At 46.7% G+C, this 17,048-nt stretch overlaps 1 non-coding gene across 1 annotated transcript; it reads right to left on the bottom strand.

Annotated features, from left to right (window-relative positions):
- Positions 1 to 14,880: 14,880 nt before the first annotated feature.
- LOC131503310 (U6 spliceosomal RNA) lies at positions 14,881 to 14,984 on the bottom strand. The gene has a single exon (XR_009257403.1). It is a non-coding gene; the product is annotated as a U6 spliceosomal RNA (small nuclear RNA).
- Positions 14,985 to 17,048: the final 2,064 nt, after the last annotated feature.

Here is a 17,048-nt window from a genome sequence, read left to right as displayed (position 1 = left end):
GGGGCTCGAACCCATGATCCGTGAGATCATGACCTGAGCGGAAGTCATGGACGCTTAACTGACTGAGCCACCTGGGGGGCCCCCGGAAGATCCACTTTTCAGGGTAAAGGAAAAACCCCTTAAGGTGTGGTTTTCATGGCCCCAGTCTGCTGTGCTCTCCTCCAGCCATTTCATTTCATTCCCTGGGTAGGTACACACACACACACACACACACACACACACCCATCTCTGCCACTGTTCAGGCTGCTGCTTTCGCCTGCAGAGACCTCCCCCTCCCCCGCTTTACGGCCAGGTAAACTCCCGGTGACCCTTCAGGACCCAGCTGAAATGCGTCCTCTCCAGCACCTTCCCAGGTGCCAACCCACCTCCCTCACCCCCCCCCCCCCGCCCCTCTGATAATTCTCTCTCCCATGCCATAGCACAAAGTGCTCTCATGCCGTTGTAGAACTGGCCGTCTTGTGTCGTCATCATCCAAGGGTCTGTCTTCCCTTCTAGACCATGAACTGGGACAGGCCGTGGATCTCAAGCACCTGTGAGTCCCCACCCCCTAACACCACTCCAGGCAGGTAGTAGGCCCTGAATCCACGCTCAGAGAAGGGCTGAATGACTAGGGGCTAGAGTGCTTGTCCTGCAGCTTCCAGTGGACAGCCCAGCTTGCCATGACCTAGGAACATGCGTGTGTGTGTCTCATAACGTGACATCTTTCCTTCCCTTCCCCTGTGAGAGGCTCTTTTTAAGTTTGTTTATTTATTGAGGTGGGGGAGGGGCAGAGAGAGAAGGAGGGAATCCCAGGCAGGCTCCGTGCTGTCAGCACAGAGCCCGAGGTGGAGCTCGATCCCACAAACCATGAGATCATGACCTGTCCCCCCGAAAGACTCTTTTTTATTATTAAAATTAAAAAAAAATTATTTATTTATTTTTGAATTTTTTTTTAAAGTTTTATTTATTTTTGAGACAGGGAGAGACGGAGAATGAACAGGGGAGGGTCAGAGAGAGGGAGGCACAGAATCCGAAGCAGGCTCCAGGCTCTGAGCTGTCAGCACAGAGCCCGACGCGGAGCTCGAACTCACGGACCGTGAGATCATGACCTCAGCCGAAGTCGGCCGCCTAACCGACTGAGCCACCCAGGAGCCCCACATTTATTTATTTTTGAGAGACAGAGTGAGACAAAGTGAAAATGGGGGAGAGGCAGAGAGAGAGGGAGACACAGGATCAGAAGCAGGCTCCAGGCTCTGGGCTGTCAGCACAGAGCCCGATGTGGGGCTCGAACCCACAGACCGTGAGATCATGACCTGAGTCGATGTCGGACGCTCAACCGACTGAGCCACCCAGGCGCCCCAAAATTAAAAAAATGTTTAATGTTTATTTTTGAGAGAGAGAGAGAGCGAGCACGAGTGGGGAAGAGGCAGAGAGAGAGGGAGACTCAGAATTCAAAGCAAGCTCCAGGCTCTGAACTGTCAGCACAGAGCCCGGCGTGGGGGCTCAAACTCATGAACCGTGAGATCATGACCTGAGCCCAAATGGGACGATCAACCGACTGAGCCACCCAGGCGCCCCAAGAGACTGTTACAGAGAGCAAACTGAGGGCTGCTGGAGGGGAGGTGGGTGGGTGGGGGGATGGGCTAGATGGGTGACGGGCATTAAGGAGGGCACTTGTTGGGATGAGCACGGGGTGTCGTATGTCAGTGATGAATGACTAAATTCCACTCTTGAAGGCCTTATTACGCTGTGCGTTAACTAACTCGGATTTTCATTTTAAACAAAGTCGAAGAAAACGATGTGGTATCTTCTCTAAAGTGAGTAGCGAAGGTCTTGTTGAAAGCTTTGAAAAAAGATTAGATGGGGACCGCATGGAGGTAAAGAAAGCAGGAAGCCTCTGATTTCCCAGGAAAAACCATCTACCCGGGAGCTTTGTCTCTGCTATGTGACAGTGGAGGCAGCCCTGGTCATGGCACCTGGTAGGAAATGGGAGTGTCCTCTTCCACACCTTCCTCACCAGACGACTTCCATCACACGAGAGGCCATCTAGGTCTGCCCTCTGGCCGGAAGCGACATCTGTTTCCTTTCCCTACCCCCAAGGCTCAGGCTTTTCTTAGAGCCAAGGACCCTCCGAGGTTGTGAGTGCATTTGAACAAGGGCCACGTGGAGACAGTGTCCTGCCTTTACTGTCCTTCTCAGTCAGGGCATGATGCCCATCTTTTTTTCCTTTTTTAAAAAATATTTATGTGTCTATTTTGAGAGAGAGAGAGAGCGAGCGAGCAGGGGAGGAGCAGAGAGAGAGAGAGAGAGAGAGAGAAAGAAAGAATCCCAAGCAGGATCCGCACTGTCAGCCTAGAGCCCTACTCGGGGCTTGAACTCACGGACCGTGAGATCATGACCCGAGCCGAAACCAAGTCGGATGCTCCGCTGACTGAGCCCCCCCCGGGGCGCCCCTGGCTCCTCCATTTTCTAGCAGGACCTTGGGCAAGCCAGCTGGGGCTCTTGGCCTCTGTTTTACCGGCTGAGAAAATACCGGGGGGTTGATGTGTCCGGAGCGAAGATGAGATAACAGGTCCCGGATTCACCCTCCTGCATGAAGCAATAAATACAAACAGACAAAAGTACACGAAATACCATTGTTTTTTTTTCAGACACAGAACATTCGCCAAGGAAGGACAGTGATCCCAGCGAGACGGGAATCAGACAAGGCCCTAGAATCGCCTTAGCCTTACTTCCTCGTGAAAGCTTCAGGCTGCGACATACGGCAGAGAACCGAGGCAGAGCTTGGTACCCCCCCACCCCCCGAGTCAAGGAGACAGAGCGGAGAGTCCAGAGAGATGAAGGGGGGACAGGACGCCGGACAGGAAAGAGCTGCACTGAGAGAGAATCTCCTGAGTAGCACATACGTGTGCGAAAACTGCCCGAGGCCGGGGAAAGAACCATCTGCAATGATTAGAGGGAGATCATGCTTGTTCCCACCAGGCAGACTGGAAAAACTCGTAATTCTTGGGGCATTGAGCAGAGTACTCAGGAAGCTCTGCGCGCTGGTGCATTTTGTTTTGTTTTAATTTGTTTTCATGTTTTTATTTATTTATTCTTGAAGGAGAGAGAGAGAGAGAGAGACAGAGCATGAGCAGGGGAGGGGCAGAGGGAGACCCAGAATCCGAAGCAGGCTCCGGGCTCCGAGCCGTCAGCCCAGAGCCCGACGCGGGGCTGGAACTCACGAACCCTGAGATCGTGACCTGAGCCGAAGTCGGCTGCTCAACCGACTGAGCCCCCCAGGCGCCCCAGGTTTGTTTTGTTTTAAATAAATCGATAGTTGCTTATGGTAACAATCCAAGCAGTACAGAAGAGTTTAACGCGAAGGGTACCCGGGAACAAACACACTCCTATGCGTGTCCAAGGATCTCAGTTTACAGTAGAGAAAAAAGGGAAAGAAAATCAATGCCCCTCAGTGCTTAATGGCATAGAAAGCTGGCATATCCACATCACTGAATGTTAGCCATTAAAAAGGAAGAATTGGGTCCATACCAGCTGACTTAGAGAGATTCCTTAAAGTATTAAGTAGGGGGCGCCTGGGTGGCGCAGTCGGTTGGGCGTCCGACTTCGGCTCAGGTCATGATCTCACGGCTCGTGAGTTCGAGCCCCGCGTCGGGCTCTGGGCTGACGGCTCGGAGCCCGGAGCCCGCTTCGGCTTCTGTGTCTCCCTCTCTCCCTGCCCCTAACCCACTCGCATTCTGTCTCTGTCTCTCTCAAAAATAAATACACGTTAAAGAAAAATTTTTTAAAAAAGTGTTAAGTAGGAAAAGATGGGTTGCTGAGAAATATTATGTAATGTGATCCCGTTTTTGTTAAACGAATAAAAACAGCCCGCGTGTGTATGTTAATTATACAGTTAATTATAGGCTGTTAATTATATCTAGGAATGGGGGCCAAAACAGTGTGAATAAAGGTGTCCGTGATAAAAACGGCATGTATAAAATCTCACTCTTGTAAGAGAGAGAGGAGAGAGAGTGAGAGTGCGTATCCATGAGGAAAGGATGTGATTTGGTAGGGAGATATTTTTGTTGCTGATTTTTGGTTTGTTTTTTGTTTGCTTTTTTGTTTTACTTATCGCCAGACTGTTTTCTTTTCTTTCTTTCTTCGTGTCTTTGCTTTTATTTATTTTTTTAAATAGAATTTATTGTCAAGTTAGCTAACACACAGCGTTGACAGTGCGCTCTTGGCTTCAGGACTAGATTCCCGCGATTCGTCGCTTCCATACAACACCCAGTGCTCATCCCAACAGGCGCCCTCCTCCATGCCCGTCACCCATTTCCCCCTCCCCCCCGAACCCCATTCACCCTCAGTTTGTTCACTGTGTTTAAGAGTCTCTTACGGTTTGTCTCCCTTCTGTTTGAAAGTATTTTTCCCCCTTCCCTTCCCCCACGGTCTTCTGTTCAGTTTCTCACATTCCACATATGATTACTTATCACTAGAGTTTTTAAAGAATAAACATATGGGGTGCCTGGCCGGCTCAGTGGATAGAGCAAGTGACTCTCTCTCTTTTTTTTAAAGTTGTTATTTATTTATTTTGAGAGAGAGAGAGAGAGAGAGCAGGGGAGGGGCAGAGAGAAAAGAAGAGAGAATCCCAAGTAGGTTCTGCATTGGCAGCACAGAGCCTGATGCGGGGCTCGAACCCAGGAACCGTTAGATCATGACCTGAGGCAAAATCAAGAGTCCAACACTCAACCGACAGCCACCCAGGAACCCCGAGCATGGGGCTCTTGATCTCAGGATTGCAAGTTCGAGCCCCACTTGGGGCGTAGAGTTTACTTTAAAAAAAAAAAAAAAGAATAAACACACGGCACTGGACTTGGGCCAGGGTGCACAAAAATGGATTTTTAAATAAATGATTCTGGATGTATGGACTAGCCATGTGGAAAAACACAAAGTTAGATGCGACTTTCACACCATATACAGGAGTTAAACTCTCAGCGGATCAAAGATCCAAACGTAAGATATGAAACCTTACGAATATGAAAAGAAGACGTGGTGGGGGGGCACCTGTGTGGCTCAGTCATTTCAGCATCTGACTTCGGCTCAGGTCATGCTCTCATGGTTTGTGAGTTTGAGCCCCAGGTTGGGGTCTCGGCTGTCATCAAGGAGCCCGATTCAGACTCTCTGCCCCCTCCCTTTCTGCCCCTCCCCCACTTCCCCCTCTCTCTCAAAAATAAATAATAAAAACATTAGAAAAAAGAAAGCAGGGGTACTTCCCCCCCTCTTTAAAAATGACTCATTTATTTTAAGTAATCTCTATGCCTAGTGTGGGGCTCGAACTCACAACCCTGAGATCAAGAGTCAAATGTTCCCTCTGACTGAGCCAGACAGGTAACCCGAGCACATTCCCCTTTAACCTTGGTGCAAAGAAAGACTCTTTAAGCATAATTCAAAAGCTAGAGGCAGGTCGTCTGGGTGGCTCAGTTGGTTAAGCGTCCGGCTCTTGGTTTTGGCTCAGCTCATGATCTCACAGTCATGAGATCGAGCCCCAAGTTGGGCTCCCAATGCATTGGGGCGTGGACCCTACTTGAGATTCTCATTCTCTCTCTCTCTGTCTCTCTCTCTGTCTCTTCCCCCTTCCCCATGCCTGTGTGTGTGTGTGTGTGTGTGTGTGCGGGTGTGCCCGTGCGTGGGCTTACATGCTTTCTCTTGCAAAAAAAAAAAAAAAAAAAAAAGCTAGAGGTAATAGAGAAAACAATGGGTAAAATTGACTGTGTAATCTCCCTCCCCCTTGGGCACATTGGCCCCAGTCTTAGTTCTGCAGCCTGACACGTCGCTTTGGGGCGGCCAGCAGGACAGGCTGGGGTGGGCGTTGGCACTCCAAACGTCATCCCCGTCCAGTGTTCCCTATCAGTGGGAGTCACAGAGAGACCCACACTGTCCTGTTGTTCCCGGTATGCAATGGTTCTCAGCTGGACGAAACATAAATACCGCACATAAATCTCTTCCAGGCAAACCAGATTCTCCGAGACGGTGCAGCCTGAATCCATATGGGAGACAAGAATTTGCCTGACTTCCTTCCCTAGCTCACCGAGGAGACGGTGCTTGCATGATTATGCAGAGCACGGCCCTCTTCCCTCCCCCTTGTCAGGGCACGAGAAAGGGACACATAATGGAATAATACTGAGGGTGCCTGACATTTAGTGAGCACTTACTATGGGCCGGGCCGTACACGTTCTCACGTGAGCTCCGCAGCAACGCCGCGAGGTAAAGATTCTATCGCTCATCTCGAAGATGAGAAAACAAGCCATAAGGGCTGCCGGTCACTGGTGATCGGCCGGTGAGGGGGGAGAGCGGGGATTTAAAGCTGGGCAAAGCGTCCAGACCGTCTGTGTTTTCTGTGACACCAGATGGCCTTTTTGTAGTTCAGTTGGGAAGTGATGGAGAAGAGTTGAACCCAGACAGTTCGACTCAGGAGCCCGAGCTCCCAGTATCTTTTCTTTAAATTGAATGTAATGTTTTAAAAGGAAGCTCTGTGGGGGGCGCCCGGGCGGCTCAGTCGGTTGCGTGTCCGACTTCGGCTCAGGTCACGACCTCACAGTTCGCGAGTTCGAGCCTCGCATAGGGCTCGGTGCGGTCAGCTGGCTTCAGATCTTCTGTCCCCCCCCCCCCCCCCCCCCGTCTCTCTGCCCCTCCGCCAATCTCGCCATCGCTCTCTCTCTCTCAAAAATAAATAAACATTAAAAAAATTTCAGGGCACCTGGGTGGCTCAGTCAGTGAAGCATCCGACTCTTGGTTTTGGCTCAGGTCATGATCTCACGGTTCATGAGCTCGAGTCCCACATTGGACTTCCTTTCACTCCCTTGCCTGCTAAATGCGGTGGAGTAAGATGAGTATGAGAGGCAGTGGCTCGCTCCAAAATTTCCTATATTTTGTCTCTGGGTTTCTAATTTTGTAACGTTGGATCCTAAGGGTGTAGGGTGCAGGGTGGGGTGTTGGGTGGGGTTGAGGCCAGCTGGGTCTAGTAAGGCATGATGAAGGACGAGGTGGATATGCACGGAAAGGGAGAAGCTAGATGTGAAGGTGGCAGGGTTCATAATCTCTGGGAAGGTGATTGGGCCCAGGGAGTGGCCCTAAATCTGTAATTGGGGCAGGTGAGCAGATTGTGTAGGAGGAGAGCTACATACGATTATTGGCAAGTGTAGATGTCCCATGGGCCTTCCTGGGGTGACCTAGAATGCTTCCGGTTAGTGACCTAGCTCTTTTTTACTGTTGAATCTCTATAGGCCTGCTGTGTACAGTTGTGCAGGTTGCTCACTGCACAAAGGGAATCTGGCCAAGAGGGCCAAGAGGGCCAAAACGACCATGTCTTTTTTAGGAGAAGAGCACCTGTTTATTGCTTACCCCACCCCTCCCCACAACGTGAGTTCTTTGAGGGCAGGAGCTTCTCCGAAAGTAAATTACTCCCAATATCAATTGTTAGTCATGCCACATTCTAGATTGTTTTATATGTGGATGGTGACTTTTTGAAGAAGTTCGTTTTCCTTCGAGTTACTGATTATCCTTCTTTGTGTTGTTGTTGCCCAAAGATATCTGGTTCTCTGTCACCATATTGCTGCTATCTTCCCGTTGTTTGATTAGATGGCTTGTCAAATGCACAGATATGTACTGACTCAAAGCCTCCCTCAATGGCTGCTATCTTAGTTTTTTTTCATCGTGTTCCTGGGTTAGTGTCTCTGCTTCTTGGATCCCATGACTTCCTTTTTCTTGGACCTCTTTTTTTGATGGTTGGAGTATATCCTCTAGTTAATTTTTTCAGAGAAGACAACCAGGAGGTAAAATTTCTGAATTATCTCATGTCTAAAAATGTTTCTTTTTGTTCTTCTATTTAACAAATATAGAATTGTAGGTTCAAAGTAATTTTCCCTCAATCTTTACTGATATTATTCTCGTGGGGTTTTTGTTTTTGTTTTTTGCATCGAAGTGTTGCCAATGAGGATTCTTATTTCTTTGTAGATAGGCTTTTTTTTTTCCCTTCTAGAAGCTTTAAGGATCCTCCCTTTATGGTCAATATCTTAAGATTTCACAAGAATGTATTATTAGAGGCCAATCTTCTTTTCTTTCATTCTACTTGCCACTCAGTGGTCTTTTCAAACTAAAATCTTGCTTCTAGTTATGAAAAAGTTTCTTCTTTTTTTTAAAATTTACTTTTAAATTTACATCCAAGTCAGTTAGCATATCGTGCAATAATGATTTCAGGAGTAGAATCCAGTGATTCATCCCCTACATATAATACCCAGTGCGCATCCCAACGAGTGTCCTCCTTAATACCTCTTGCCCATTTAGCCCATCCCCCCACCCATGACCCCTCCAGCAACCCTCAGTTTGTTCTCTGTATTTAGGGGTCTCTTGTGTTTTGTCCACATCCCTGTTTTCATATTGTTTTTGCTTCCCTTCCCTTATGTTCATCTCTTTTGTCTCTTAAAGTCCTCCTATGAGTGAAGTCATATGATATTTGTCTTTCTCTGACTGACTTATTTTGCTTAGCATAATACACTCCAGTTCCATCCGTGTTGTTGCAAATGGCAAGAGTTCATTCTTTTTGGTTGCTGAGTGATACTCCATTGTGTGTGTGTGTGTGTGTGTGTGTGTGTATACACACACATATAGAGCACATCTTCTTTATCTATTCATCCATTGGCGGACATTTGGGCTCTTTCCATACTTTGGCTATTGTCGATAGTGCTGCTATAAACATGGGGGTGCATGTGCCCCTTCGAAACAGCACCCCTGTATCCCGTGGATAAATGCGTAGTAGTGCAATTGCTGGGTCATAGGGTAGTTCTAGTTTTAATTTTTTGAGGAACCTCCATACTATTCTCCAGAGTGGCTGCTCCAGTTTGCATTCCCACCAGCAATGCAACAGCATCCCTCTTTCCCCGCATCCTCGCCAACACCTGTTGTTGCCTGAGTTGTTACTTTTAGCCATTCTGACAAGTGTGAGGTGGTATCTCATTGTGGTTTTGATTTATATTTCCCTGATGATGAGTGACGTGGAGCATTTTTTCATGTGTTTGTTAGCCTTTTGGATGTCTTTGAAAAAGTGTCTATTCGTGTCTTTTGCCCATGTCTTCACTGGATTATTTGTTTTTGGGTGTTGAGTTTGATAAGTTCCTTATAGATTTTGGATACTAACCCTTTATCTGATATGTCATTTGCAAATATCTTCTCCCATTCCGTCGGTTGCCTTTTAGTTTTGCTGATTGTTTCCTTCGCTGTGCAGAAGCTTTTTATTTTGATGAGGTCCCAATAGTTCATTTTTGCTTTTCTTTCCCTTGCCTCTGGAGACGTGTTGAGTAAGAAGTTGCTGCGACCAAGATCAAAGAGGTTTTTGCCTGCTTTCTCCTTGAGGATTTGGATGGCTTCCTGTCTTACATTGAGGTCTTTCATCCATTTTGAGTTTATTTTTGTGTCTGGAGTAAGAAAGTGGTCCAGGTTCATTCTTCTGCACGTCGCCATCCAGTTTTCCCAACACCATTTGCTGAAGAGACTGTCTTTATTCCGTTGGATATTCTTTCCTGCTTTGTCAAAGATTAGTTGGCCATACGTTTGTGGGTCCATTTCTGGGTTCTCTATCCTGTTCCATTGATCTGTCTGTTCTTGTGCCAGTACCACACTGTCTTGATGATTGCAGCTTTGCAGTATAGTTTGAAGTCCGGGATTGTGATGCCTCCCACTTTGGTTTTCTTTTTCAAGATTGCTTTGGCTATTCAGGGTCTTTTCTGGTTCCATACAAATTTAGGATTATCTGTTCTAGCTCTGTGTAGAATGCTGGTGTTATTTTGATAGGGATCGCATTGAATATGTAGATTGCTTTGGGCAGTATTGACATTGCAACAATATTTGTTCTTCCTATCCAGGAGCATGGAATATTTTCCATTTTTGGGTGTTTTCCTCAATTTCTTTCATGAGCTTTCTATAGTTTTCAGTGCATAGATTTTTCACCTCTTTGGTTAGGTTTATTCCTGGGTATTTTATGTTTTTTGGTGCAATTATAAATGGGACTGATTCCTTGATTTCTCTTTCTGTCTCTTCATTGTTGGTGTATAGGAATGCAACTGATTCCTCTGCCTTGATTTTATATCCTGTGACTTTGCTGAATTCATGAATCAGTTCTACCGGTTTTTTGGTGGAATCTTTTGGTTTTCCATATAGAGTATCATGTCTTCTGGGAAGAGTGAAAGTTTGACTTCCTCCTTGACGATTTGGATGCCTTTTATTTCTTTGTGTTGTCTGCTGAGGCTAAGACTTCCAACACTATGTTGAATAACAGTGGCGAGAGTGGACATCCCTGTCGTGTTCCTGAGCTTAGGAGGAAAGCTGTCAGTTTTTTCACAATTTTCTTCTTTTTTTAAAATTACTTCTTCCCCTCTTGTTTTTTTTTTCCTTCTTTCTGGACTTCCATATAAATAGATGTTGCCTTGCCTGGATTGATTCTTTATATATATATTTTAAAGATTTATATAATATATATATATTTTAAAGTTATATATATTTTAAAGATTTCATTTTATTTTTAACGTTTATTTATTTATTTTGAGAGAGAGAGAGAGAGAGAGAGAGAGAGAAAGAGAGGCAGAGGCAGGGGGGAGAGAGAGAGAGAATCCCAAGCAGGAACCACACTGTCAGCACAGAGCCCGCCTCAATGAGCTCATGACCCGAGCTGAAATCAAGAGTCGGATGCTTAACCAGCTGAGCCACCCAGGTGCCCCAATACTTTATATATTTTTCAACTTTTCTCCCAATTTCCCTGTAGTCAAGGCTGGCCCCAGACACACTAGCATGGAACGCACGCTTTGGAAAGAAAAGCTGAAGTTGTGATTATAACCATGGGGAACCCAAGCTTGAGGTCTATGTATATGGAGATGTCTACCAGCAAGGGAGCGACTGTAGTATTTTCTATACAGATTTTATCTCAGCGTAACTAAAAACTTGATACTGGGAAGTTTTTCTTTATAGAGGTACTCCAGCTAATGAGTGAAGAAGGAATGACAGACTATCACCATTGGCAGTCTCTAATGAAACAACGGATCTGGGCAATGATTCGCTCGTGTCTGTGGACATCGCCGGTAGAGAGACGGTCAGATATTACGCACTTCTGATGAAAGAACACAGCATCACCTATGAAACCGTCTTGCCGAGAAATCAAACCCGGGTTTTCACAAGTCTCTAGATCTAACAGTTTACTTGAAAAACACTATCGGGATATAATCACCAAAATCCATGGACAGTGGGAGACTTTACAGGAAAACTAGCTCACATCTGCATTAATAAATTCCAATGGGAAAAACAAAGAAATGCCAGAGGGGCCTAGCGATTAAAAGAGACTCAAAAGATATAGCAATTGATTGCAATACGGGGATACTGATGTGAACAACAAAAAATCTGTAAACATTTAAGCAACTATCAGGGATATTTAAATACTGACTGACTCTTCGATGATGTTGAGGGATCACTGTTAGTATTTTTTGGTGTGATAACAATATTGTGGTTATGCTTTTATTTATTTATTTAATTTTATTTTTTAACGTTTATTTATTTTTGAGACGGAGAGAGACGGAGCATGAACGGGGGAGGGTCAGAGAGAGGGAGACACAGAATCTGAAACAGGCTCCAGGCTCCGAGCTGTCAGCACAGAGTCCGACACGGGGCTTGACCTCACTGACCGCGAGATTATGACCTGAGCCGAAGTGGGACGCTTAACCGACTGAGCCACCCAGGCGCCCCGTGGTTATGCTTTTAAAGAGCGTCCCATGAGAAAATACGCTGAAATATTTATTGCATACTTTTGTATGCATTTGAAAATTTTCAGAATAAAAAGTAAAAAAATTTAGGGCAGCAAAGTCAGAAGAACCTGGATGTAAATTCTACTATAACTTCATGTCATGGAATACATTCATTAACCACTCTGTGGCTGTTTCTTCATCGACAGTAATGGCCCTTACATCATAGAGTTGGGGCGAGGATTCTATGACGTTTTGTCTGTAAAACCCTTCCAACACTGCCTGGCCTACAGTCCACACTCAATAAAGGATAGCTCTCGTTACTGTTATTTGCTTATTTTGATGGTCCTATCTTGGGGGGATGGTCCTAGGTGGGTCCTAGGTAAATACTGCAATAGTATCTCCTAAATGTTCCTGGCCTTGCACTTATACAGACATACTCTTTTTTTTTTTTTTGGAAAAAAAAATTTTTTTTAATGTTTATTTTTGAGAGAGAGAGAGAGAGAGAGAGAGAGAGTGCAAGCAGGGGAGGGGCAGAGAGAAAGAGAGACACAGAATCGGAAGCAGGCTCCAGGCTCCGAGCCGTCAGCCCAGAGCCCGACGCGGGGCTCGAACCCACGGACCGCGAGATCGTGACCTGAGCCGAAGTCGGACGCTCAACCGACTGAGCCACCCAGGCGCCCCTATGTTATTTTAGATATATATACCATATGTATGCGTATATATCTATATAAAATATAGGAGATAATTATATATATTATTATATATATCATATATATTAACGTCAGATAAAGTGAATTTAATGCAAGGAGTATTGCCAGAGATATAGAGGGATATTTTGTAATGATGAAAGGGCCAATGCATAAGAAGGCACGATGCTAAATGTGTACGTGCCTAGAAACGGAGTTGCAAAATATGTGGAGTAGAAACTGGTAGAATTTAGAGGAGAAAGAGAGAAATCCACAATTACACTTGGAGACTTTAATACTCCTTTCTCAGTAATCAGTAGAACACGTAGACAATCATTAAGACGCCGTCAATTACCTTGTCCTAATGGATACTGACAGGTCTCGCCCCCCCCCCCGCAATAGCAAAACACACATCGCTTTCAAGTGCGGAGCGTTCACCGTGAGAAACCTTATGCTGGGCCGTGAAGAAGTGTCACCGACCATAAAAGAGTTAAATTAGAAATCAATAATCAGAAAGCTATCTGGGGGGGGGGGGGAGGCACCTGTGTGGCACAGTCGGCTGAGTGTCCGACTTCGGCTCAGGTCGTGATCTCGCGGTTCGCGAGTTCGAGTCCCACATCTGATGTGGGATCCGACCTCGCTGCTGGCAGCGCAGATCCTGCTTCGGATCCTCGGTCCCCCTCTCTCTGCCCCTCCCCCGCTTGAGCTCTCTCAAAAAACTAAACTCGAAAGAAAGAAAGAAAGAAAGCTCTCTGGGAAATTCCCTAAATGTGGGGAGATTAACCAATTGCAGCGATAACGGCGCTTTTGCATGACTTAACGGGAGGCCTGTCACTCCGAAAGTGTACAATTTCTCTTCCTCCTCTCTCTCCCCCAAGCACACATCAGTGTCTATTTGCATCGATCCCTTTTTGTGGGCTCATTTGCTCCGTCACCGTGAGAGACGGAAAGAGCTCTTGGTGGCGAGAAGGGCTAGAAGAAGAGAAGAGAAGCTGTAAGGGGGGACTATGGGGTCGATTCCTTTTCCAGACCTGTAGCTTCGGTGGTCAAGCAAATGAGAAACCATGTGCTGCTGGGCCCGCCCACGGAGGCTTTGAGAGACTGAACAAAAGCAGGCTTAGGGCAAAACCCATGTGACAGAGTGCGTGCGGCACGAACTGGGGAAGATACCCTTCTAATCCCGGAGGCGCTACAGAAGGCACAGTTAGCATGGACGCTGGTATTTCATTACGGACAGTAAGCAATCAGATTTCTGTAAGGAGCTTTGCAAGCAGAAGATATGGACCAGTCGGACGCTGGAAGAGTGTGGGCAAGGAGGGCGGGGCTCCCAGAAGTAAATGGTATGGGGTGGGGCGCTGGAGAGCCATGTGGGGTCTTACTCTTGCACAGATACTTAACTAAGAACCGTAGGTAACTTGCCGAGAGTAGCAGGTGGCATAGTCTCCTGTTCTGGAATAAATAACAAGATCCTCCAGGGGCCAGTTTTCAGGACACTTGATAGTCTAAAGGTTGCTTGAGGGCTTATGCAGAAAGAGAAACATAGCAACTCCTTTTGGCTTGTGTGTTGTCTGGGCTCCAACGGATTTTTGTACGCAGAGAATTATTGTGCCTTGTGGCTTCTTCTTCTTCTTTTTTTTTTAAGTATTTATTTATTTTGAGAGAGAGAGAGGGAGAGAGAGAGGAAGCACGCAAACAGGGTAGGGGTGGGGGGTGGGCAGAGAGAGAATCCCAAGCAGGCTCTGCACTGTCAGCACAGAGCCTGATGTGGGGCTCGATCTCATGAACTAACCGTGAGATCACGACCTGAGCTGAAATCAAGAGTTGGACCCTCAACTGACGGAGCCACCCAGGCGCCCCTGTGCCTTGCAGCTTCTCGATGAGGAAACATCCCTTACCGTCAGTTCTTAGCAGGTTAGATTTGGAAAGGAGCACGCAAGGCCAATGACACATGCGGGAGGCTGGTATAGACCTGTAACAACGGCGTTCACAAGACTTAACACCACATAGTAAGGGCAACAGAAGGAGCTTTTCATAAGTTAAGGGCTAGAAGACAATGGAGGAAAGCATGCACTTGACAAAGACATAGTGATGGATGATAAAGACAGACCAGAGCTCCCCACCCCCCCGGCTGTCACTTTACACCTGTATTTTCTTTCAAGGAGAAATTTTCATACTCAAAGTCTAGCCCAGTGCTTTCCTTTCCTTTTTTTTTTTTTAAATGTTTATTTATTTCGGAGGGAGAGAGAGATGGAGAGAGAAACAGATTATGAGTGGGGAGGGGCAGAGAGAGAGGGAGACAGAATCCGAAGCAGGCTCCAGGCTCTGAGCTGTCAGCACAGAGCCTGATGCGGGGCTCGAACCCACAGACCATGAGATCATGACCTGAGCCAAAGGCGGACGCTTAACCAACTGAGCCACCCAGGCGCCCCTGGAGATTCTTTGAAAAAAAAAAAAAAATGGACTGCTCCATGAATTTGCGTGTCAGCCTTGCACTGGGCCATGCTAATCTTCTCTGCATCGATCCCAACTTCAGTGTCTTGCCAACGCGGTCACTTAAAATGGAAATTCTGATTTGGTCGGTCTGGGTGGGGCCCAGGAACGTGCATTTCTAACAAGATCCCAGGTGATGCTGCGGCGCTAAGGAAAGAAAAGCCCAGGGTGGAAAAAGCGGTTCGAATGGTCTTGCAGAGTATTTCATTGTTGTAACCAGGTTCAAGTCTCTGGTCTGGACAAATTGCCTCTGTCAGAGCCCTGGGAGTGCCTGCAAATGAGACCTTGAGACCACTCTTGGGGATACAGTTGTTTTCATCAGTGTGGAGAGTAGGAGAGGTGCCAGAAGCCTGAAGACAGGCAAATGTGATCGTGGGTTTTCAAAACCGGAAAGAAGCGGCCGTGGACAGATCGGTAAACTTGATGTTGATTCCAGGAGACAATCTAAAATGGATTATGTTTTTTGTTTGTTTGTTTGTTTTTTTTAACGTTTATTTATTTTTGGGACAGAGAGAGACAGAGCATGAACGGGGGAGGGGCAGAGAGAGAGAGGGAGACCCAGAATCGGAAGCAGGCTCCAGGCTCTGAGCCATCAGCCCAGAGCCCGACGCGGGGCTCGAACTCATGGACCTCGAGATCGTGACCTGAGCTGAAGTCGGACGCTTAACCGACTGAGCCACCCAGGCGCCCCAAAATGGATTATGTTTGAAGCATGGTTTCTGTTCACTGGACCCAGTACGAGTTCCCTGAGAACAAACCCTGTCAGACTAGTTTCGTTACCTTTGATCGGTTTCCTAGAATGCTAGGTCTGGGCAGCGGCAGTAGGGAGCAAGTGAAATCTGGCAAAATGTTAGCTGAGGACTTTCAAGATGTTATTTGTGGGAGCGACACAATAGTGACTGGTCTCCAAGACGAGGAGGGGGGATTAGGAACTGGTTAATCCAGTCTGCCCAGGGGGCCCTGATTAATGATTAATAGTTCCCAAAGGATAGTCTCCAGGCCTATTATAAGGCTTCATCTTCGGCCTGGTCTGTTTCAGCAATTTTACCGCTGGCTCACATCAGTGGTTCTCAAATATGAGGGTACATCAGGCTCTCTTGGGGACAAGGGATGCTGGTTAAAATGTAGGTTCCAAGTCTCCAATCCTGGGCTCGGATTCAGCAGGTCTGAATGCATTTTTTTATTAAGCGTCTCAAGGTGACTCTGAGGAAGATGTTCTGGGGAGCTTGATTTGGCAAAAAGAAACCCGATGAACGAGAACAAACCTAAGCAGCACAAAAACGCTCTTTTACACATGTGTATTTGGGGTTTCCCAGCTGAGTAAGGGATAGTAAAGCCGAGGCTCGTATTTCCTTAGCGATCCATCCTTAAGCCCTCAGGCCCATTTTCTTGATTCTGAATGAGACTGACAGTGGGGAAGTATTTTCCACCTTTGGCCTATATTGTTTGAATTATTTTATCTTTTCTTATTTTTTAAAGTTTATTTGTTTGTTTTGGCAGGCAGAGAGCGTGTGAGCGAGGGAGGGGCAGAGAGAGAGAGGGAGAGAGAGAGAATTCCAAATAGGCTCAGTGCTGTCAGCACAGAGCCTGATGTGGGGCTCAAACTCACAAACCGGGAGATCATGACCTGAGCCGAAATCAAGAGTCGGACGCTTAACCTACTGAGCCACATGGGCACCCCAGAATTCATTATTTTATTTATTTATTTATTATTTGGGGGATATATATATATATATATTTTTAAATTTATTTATTTATATTGAGAGAGAGAGAGAGCATGTGCGTGCATAGGGGAGAAGCAGAGAGAGAACGGGAGAGAGAGAATCCCAAGCAGGCCCACACTGTCAGCATGGCACCCAATGTGGGGCTCGAACTCATGAATTGTGAGATCATGACTCAAGCTGAAGTTGGACGCTTAACCAATTGAACCACCCAGGCGCTCCCAGAATTAATTATTAAAAATGTTTTTTAAATGTTTTTATTTATGTTTGAGAGAGAGAGAGAGACAGAGACAGAGCATGAGTGGGGGAGGGGCAGAGAGAGAGGGAGTCACAGAATCCAAAGCAGGCTCCAGGCTCCGAGCTGTCCCCACAGAGCCCGACCCAGGGCTCAAACCCACAAACCATTA

Source organism: Neofelis nebulosa, chromosome X (assembly GCF_028018385.1).
Source record: "Neofelis nebulosa isolate mNeoNeb1 chromosome X, mNeoNeb1.pri, whole genome shotgun sequence".
Classification (NCBI taxonomy): domain Eukaryota; kingdom Metazoa; phylum Chordata; class Mammalia; order Carnivora; family Felidae; genus Neofelis; species Neofelis nebulosa.
This window is presented reverse-complemented; position numbering and strand designations above follow the sequence as displayed.